Source organism: Nicotiana sylvestris, chromosome 9 (assembly GCF_000393655.2).
Source record: "Nicotiana sylvestris chromosome 9, ASM39365v2, whole genome shotgun sequence".
NCBI classification, from domain to species: Eukaryota; Viridiplantae; Streptophyta; class Magnoliopsida; order Solanales; family Solanaceae; genus Nicotiana; species Nicotiana sylvestris.
The window spans coordinates 41,407,680-41,414,862 of record NC_091065.1 but is presented as its reverse complement, the minus strand read 5'-3'; positions in this window follow the sequence as shown (position 1 = coordinate 41,414,862).

Here is a 7,183-nt window from a genome sequence, read left to right as displayed (position 1 = left end):
CCTAATTAGTGAGCCTTATTTAAGACGAGTGCTTTCGAATTTGTGATTTTCAATTAAACCAAGCCTTTAAAGGTGTTGAGACCTCAATATTTGTCCAGAAACGAGCTGGGCCAAACTGCCTTGACATTTTTGCTACAGGTATGAGGTCTAGGCCATCTGTATAAGCCATCGCAGCTCACACGGTCCAACAATGGACTATTAAACTAATACCAGTTCAATCCTAAGCCCTTTTGACTTTTTCCATGTTTTGGAGCTACTGAGATGCACACAGAAATTAAATTACACGGAGGCTATCACAAATATAGCTTAATCACGTATTCATTAGATTTAATAACCTCTACTACTACTACCTGGATGTGCTAGTGAATTAATAAAGTTATGACATCATACCTAATCAGATTTGTACTTGATTGATACCTATTTCGGATTTCATACTAGGTTGAGATAACACCAACGAAATAAAACAAATTCATACGAATCTAAGATACACTCGACTCAACTTGACAATTTTGTTATACGACAGTCCCATTATTTCAGATCGTGTGCTATAATACTACGACCTTCTAGTTCAAATGATGCCATTATATACGATTACACATCACAACAATTACTACAAACTGAAAATTCAAAATAACAGTCCAAGTAATTTTAAAGTCCTAATTACAGTCCATATTATGCCAATTTAAACCAAGTTCTACTTGTTCAATCTAACATGATTTAAACATCCAGAACGAATATAGGGAGGGGAACTAAAGCAGTAATGAGCATTTACACTTCAAATTCTCCTCAATTAGGCTTCATTCAATCTGAATCTATACATCACTCAAAGTAGAAATGAATACCTGGAAGCAGAATAGAAAAGGAAGAGAAGAGATTAGGAATAGGTAATCAAACTGATATTCAGCAGTTCAAACAGCAATAGTGGGCAAGCAGAAATCAACAACAGCTCAGATATAAGACCAAACGACCCAGAAATGTTCAAACCAAACAGAAAACCCACAAATCAACTCCACACAGCAACAAACCAACCCAGAAATGAACACCAATGCATAGACAGCCAACAAAAACACCCAAACTAGACTTAGAACACTAATTTCAACTCGAAATGAACCTCTACACTTCAACAAGCAAAGATAGCAACTGCAGAATGTGAATCAGTAAACAGAAGTTGAAATCAACTTCCAATTTCAATGGAACAATAGATTTTTTTTTTGATTTTTTAGTTTTGTGTTATTTTTGGTTTTGAAATTTGAAATTTTCTACTAGATTTTTCGAAACTAAAATCTAGAAGAAGATTTTTGAAATTCAAATCTGAAATTCAGATCTGCGGCCAAGGGTTTTTGGGGGAATTTTTGGGCTTCCAAACTTGTCCAACAAGGCAATAAAGACTGCCTTTTATAGGCAAAACTAAGGGGAAGCTTCAGATTTTCAGTTGCCTATTAGTCCCTTGTTTTCTGACTTGTGTCACAAGTTAATACTCTACAATTACTGAAATTACACTGAAGTCCTACTTTGGAAGGCCCTAGAAGATTCTACTTTCAACTACCATGTGTTACCCAATCCTAAATGTCTAAGCTATCCCTGAACTTAAACTAAAATTACATCTATAACCAAATATTTTCCTAAACTCTGAATCTATCCAAATTTAAACTCTTATTGAATCTAGCAACTGAACTCAAAATTAATGACCAAACTAACTATCAAAAGAAAAACTAACACAAGCTAATCTAATCAGAATTGATAACCACAGAACCAATAACCAAATTAAACTATCAACTATAACCAAATTCAACTAATTATGACGATTAATTAAACTGAAACTGAACCAACTAGTAATTAACCTAAACTAAAGGAATACCAGAAATTAATTCAAACAAAACATAATAAAACTAGTTAACAAATTATAAAAAGCTTAACTAAAAATCAAACTAAAATCCGAAATTGGAACAGATTCAAAAACAAACAGCTAGGATTAATAAAAACAAATCAAGACACAAGATTAGAACAATATTGAAAAAAAATTAAAACGCAAATTAAACTAAATGTCAACAAATATGAGAACAGAATCAAAAGCAATAATTTAAACAAAGGGAGAAACTCAAAAGCTCACTGATTCAACTTCCAAAATCCGGCCAACTCTCAGAGTCTAGATTCGATCATCTCCAGTGGGAATTGGGTGCTATTGACTGCAGATTCTTCAAGAGGGAAGCCCAGGGACCATGTGGTATCAATTTGGGGTAATTTGGTGCAACTAGGGTTTTGGCCGTAAAAGTTCAAACTCATATTCGAACAGTTCCGGCCACGTTCGAGGGTCAGGACCTTAGGGTTTTGATAGAGTAGGTTGTGATGATCCTATGGTGTAAGTTTGGTGGTGTTTGGGCTACTTTGAGTCATGGCCGGAAAAGCTTCGATCCAATATTTGACGAGATGGGGTGGGATTCGAAGGAAACAGAGGGTGGATTTGTGAAGAGGAGGAGAAGGGGAACAAGTGGTGTCATTTTGGGTGGGAACGGCGTGGTTACCGTCATCGCCGCCGGCGAACTTGACGGAGCATATAGGGGCGGCATCTCTAGGGCTTGGGTAGGGGTGAGTTCTGAGAGGCGAGGTAGGGGGGGGGGTAACGTTTGGACATTAATATACCAAACGACCCAAGCTTCTCGACCGTTGGATTGATTAACTTCGACGGCCCGGATTGATTGACGCCGAAACGACATCGTTTGGTTATTTAAAAAGGCAGGCCGGGTTTAGGGCACTGGGCTGGATCGGTTTGGGTATAGATTTTAATGGTTATTTTGTTTGGGCTTACCCATTTGGCCCAAATACAGGTCTCTTAAGACCAAACCTTTTCTATTTACTCTTTTTCAATTATTTCTTTTATTTCTTTTCCTTTGTTTTTGCATTTTGTATTTTTGTATTATTTTTCTGATTTTGTAAAGATGCAAAAAAATTAAAACAAAGACCTAATATAATTCAAAGTTAAAATAATTAACTCCTAAAATTGTTTTAAAATCTATTTCATGACAAATTCAACAATTAACAACTAAAAGTGCAAGAGTGGATTATTTTTGTATTTTCTTTATATTTTGTTCTAAAACAAATTAACCCCTAATTAATTCTAAAATATGAAATTAGATGCTAAATGCAGATGTATATTTTGGTATTTTTCATATGAATAAAAATGTACAGATAAAATGCAACAATTACCAAAACAATAACACCAAAATTCAGAAAAGTTGTGAAATAATAAAGAAATCATTTTGTTTGGAATTTTGGGAATAATTCATATATAGGGCAAAAATCACGTGCTCACATCTAGTATTGGATGTTCAGTCTATAGCCAATCAGTTCCTAAGGTTAGATGTTTCATAGCCTACTCGGGTTCTTGCTTATGTGGTTTCTCAGTCTTTTTTGTATGAGCACATCAGAGAACGTCAGTATGATGACCCCCATTTACTTGTCCTTAAGGACACGATATATCACGGTGATGCCAAGGAGGTTTCTATTGGGGATGACGGAGTGTTGCAAATGCATGGTCGGAATTTTGTTCCCAATGTGGATGGGCTACGTGAATTAATTCTTGAAGGGTCCCACAATTTGTAGTATTCGATTCATTCGGGTGCCGCTAAGATGTATCAGGATTTGAGGAAGCACTATTGGTGGAGAAAAATGAAGAAAGACGTAGTAGAGTTTGTGGCTTGGTGTTTGAACTACCAATAGGTGAAGTGTGAGCATCAGAGGCTGGGCGGTTTGCTTGAAAGACTTGATAGTTCCAAGTAGAAGTGGGAGCATATTACCATGGATTTTGTTGTTGGGCTCCCATGGACTTTGAAGAAATTCGACGTAGTGTGGGTTATTGTGGATAGACTGACCAAGTCTGCTCACTTCAGTCCGATAGTGGCTTCCTATTCTGCAAAGCAATTGACTCAGATCTACACATGTGAGATTATCCATTTGCATGGCATGCCCATTTCCACAATTTCTGACCAAGGCACGCAGTTCATATCACAGTTTTGGATAGCAGTGTAGCGAGAGTTGGGCACAAGGGTTGAGTTGAGTACAGCATTCCATACTTAGATGGATGGGCAGTCCAAACGAATCATTTAGATCTAGGAGGATACACTACGCACCTGTGTTATAGATTTTGGTGGTTCATGGGATCAGTTCTTGTCGCTTGCAGGGTTCGTCTACAATAATAGCTACCAATCAAATATTCACATGGCTCCTCATGAGGCCTTATATGGAGGCGGTGTCGTTCTCTAGTTGGTTGGTTTGAGCTGGGAGAGGCTAGGTTGTTGGGCACTGATCTGGTTCAGGATGCCTTGGAGAAAGTCAAGTTCATTCAGGATCGGCTCAGTTCAGCGTAGACCATACGGAAGAGTTATGCTTATATGAAGGTTCGTAATGTTACATATATGGTGGGTGAGAAGGTTTTTCTCAAAGTTTCACCCATGAAGGGTGTGATGAGGTTCGGGAAGAAGGGCAAGTTGAGCCCTCGATATATTGGAAATTTTGATGTGCTTGAGAGGTTTGGAGAGGTAGCCTACATGCTTGCATTGCCACCTAGACTAAAGGTTGTAAATGTAGTGTATCATGTATCTATCCTCCAAAAGTATTATGGTGATCCATCACATGTTTTGGACTTCAACACATTTTAGTTAGACGGGAATTTGACCTATGATGTGGAGCCGACGACCATTTTAGATCGACAGGTTCGAGTTGAGATCAAAGAATATTGCCTCAATAAAATCCAATGGATGGGTCAGACGGTCAAGGAGGATTCTTAGGAGACCAAACAAGAGATGCGAAGCAGTTATCCATGCCTTTTTGTCACTCCAGGTATGATTCTAGATCCATTTAAGGACGAATGTTTGGTTAAGAGGAGGAGAATGTAATGACCTGGGCAATCGTTTTGTGTATTGTTGCCCCGTTCCTCTATGTACTTCTTATTCTATTTTCATTGTGGTTATGTGACTTACCTGGGTGGTTGGTTTGGTTTCAGAGATTGTTCGGAGTTAATTGGGTCACTTTGTCTAAGGTTGGAAGCATAAGTTGGAAGAGTTGACCGGAGTTTGACTTTTGAGTAGACAACTATGGAATGGAGTTTTGATGGTCCCAATATCTTGGTATGGTTATTTTGGACTTAGTTGTATGTCTGGATTTTGATTTGTAGATTCGTACGTTGACTTGGTGCATTTTGGCAAAAATGGGAAATTTGAAGGTTTAGAAGGTTGAAGGGGTTTGACCGAGAGTTTACCTTTTTGATATCGGATTGGATTTCGGTTCTGGGAGTTGGAATGGGTTCGTTATGTTATTTATGACTTGTGCTCAAAATTTGAGGTAAATCAGAGTTGATTTGATATGGTTCGGCATCGGTTTCAGAAATGGAAATTCATTAGTTTCATTAGGCTTGAATTGTGGTGCGATTCGTGAATTTGATATTGTTTCATGTGATTTTAGGCTTCGACTAAGTTCATATGGTGTTTTAGCCATATTTGAGGCTACATAGATGTTAAATTCCTAAATGAACTTGATAAATTCTGTTTTTATGATGAAATTATCAATTTGAGCTATAATAGCACACTTTGCAAATGCCTACACTTTAGCATGCCATTTATACCAGTCTAGGAACATCCGATATGTTATTCACTCATCATATACATGTGTTCTTGTTTATTTGCTCATGTTTGATATGATTGGGATGCATGCATGTGACCACGACAGGTGAATTGTGTTGTTTTACATGTGACCACTCCGGGCGGATTGTTTTGTTATGCCTTTGACCACGCCAGCTGGATTGTGTTATTATGCCTTTGACCACGCCGATTGGATTGTGATATAGCCTGTGACCATGTAGGGCGAATCCATTATATTGAGCCTGTGACCATACCCGGTGGATTATGAATTTAGCCTATGACCAGGCCGGGCTGGTAGCACGTTGAGTTGGCCGTTTTTGCATGTGGATATGGATCCACCCCCCTATGGACACTCTCTCATGTTTCTCTCTTGAGGTGTACACGCGGATATTGAGGAATACTGACCAGTAGTTTGGTACAAAAATGGAAAGGTTGAGGAAATCTGGCCAGTGTTTAGTTTGGATTTTGCATTTCATCTTTACTTACAAATCACTGTGGTTAATTATTCGATTCATGTGCATATCATCTTTATATGTTGTATCATTGACTGAATGTAGACTTGAGAAATCGCACACACATACATAGTGGGTTCTTTCTATGCTTTATGACTTTATAACATTACTGCTATGTACTTGTTAAATTGATGAAATTGTACTAGTTATAGCAAGTATCATTTATAATTATCTCTTCTTTTACCTCGCCGAGGTTAGTTATGATACTTATTGAGTACATTGGGTCGCTTGTACTCATACTATAGTCTACACTTTATTGTGTAGATCCAAGTGTTGGTACCAACTATCAGTAGCAGAGTTGCCTGTTTAGTGGAGTACCGTGAGACAAGGTACATTCATGGCTTGTCTTTTCTTATGTAGTGTTGTTTTAGTTCTGAAGTATTATTATTTAGTTTTCAGACCTGTACTCAGTTGTACAGCTCACGACTCCGTGTTTACTAGTTCTGGGTGATTTATTTTGTTTTAGCAGTATAGTGTTACATTGAGATTTTTAGATTTATGCTATTTCTATACATTTCCATTATTTTTTTCCTTTATTGTCATGTTCGGCTTGCCTAGAAAGTGTGTTAGGTTCCATTACGATTGGTTGGGATTTTGGGTCGTGACACCTCCGCTATGCGATCGTGACCAGGCCTTCACGAATGTGAAGGCCAATCCTCCAGCTCCCAGCTCTTCATTGCACACGACTCACTCTTAGTGAGAATGCCATGATCAACTCCATCATCTATCGTGAAAGCGGCCCCTCATTTACGAACGCAAAGAAAACATCCTCCCCATCTCCCATTCCTTCATCAGGAACACGAGATTCCCCTTGTGAACATGATGAACACCAGACACTAGCACATCAGCCAACTCCAAACATGCTCCGGGTGGTCCAAAACTCACCCAAGCCTCCGGGGCCCCGTCCAATCATGCCAACAAGTCCATAGACACTACCTTGGCCTATCCAAAGCCTCTAAGCACATATGATAACATCATATCAATGAACCAATGATCGAATCACAAGTTGAACATCTCATTAGTTCAAGAACTTCCAAA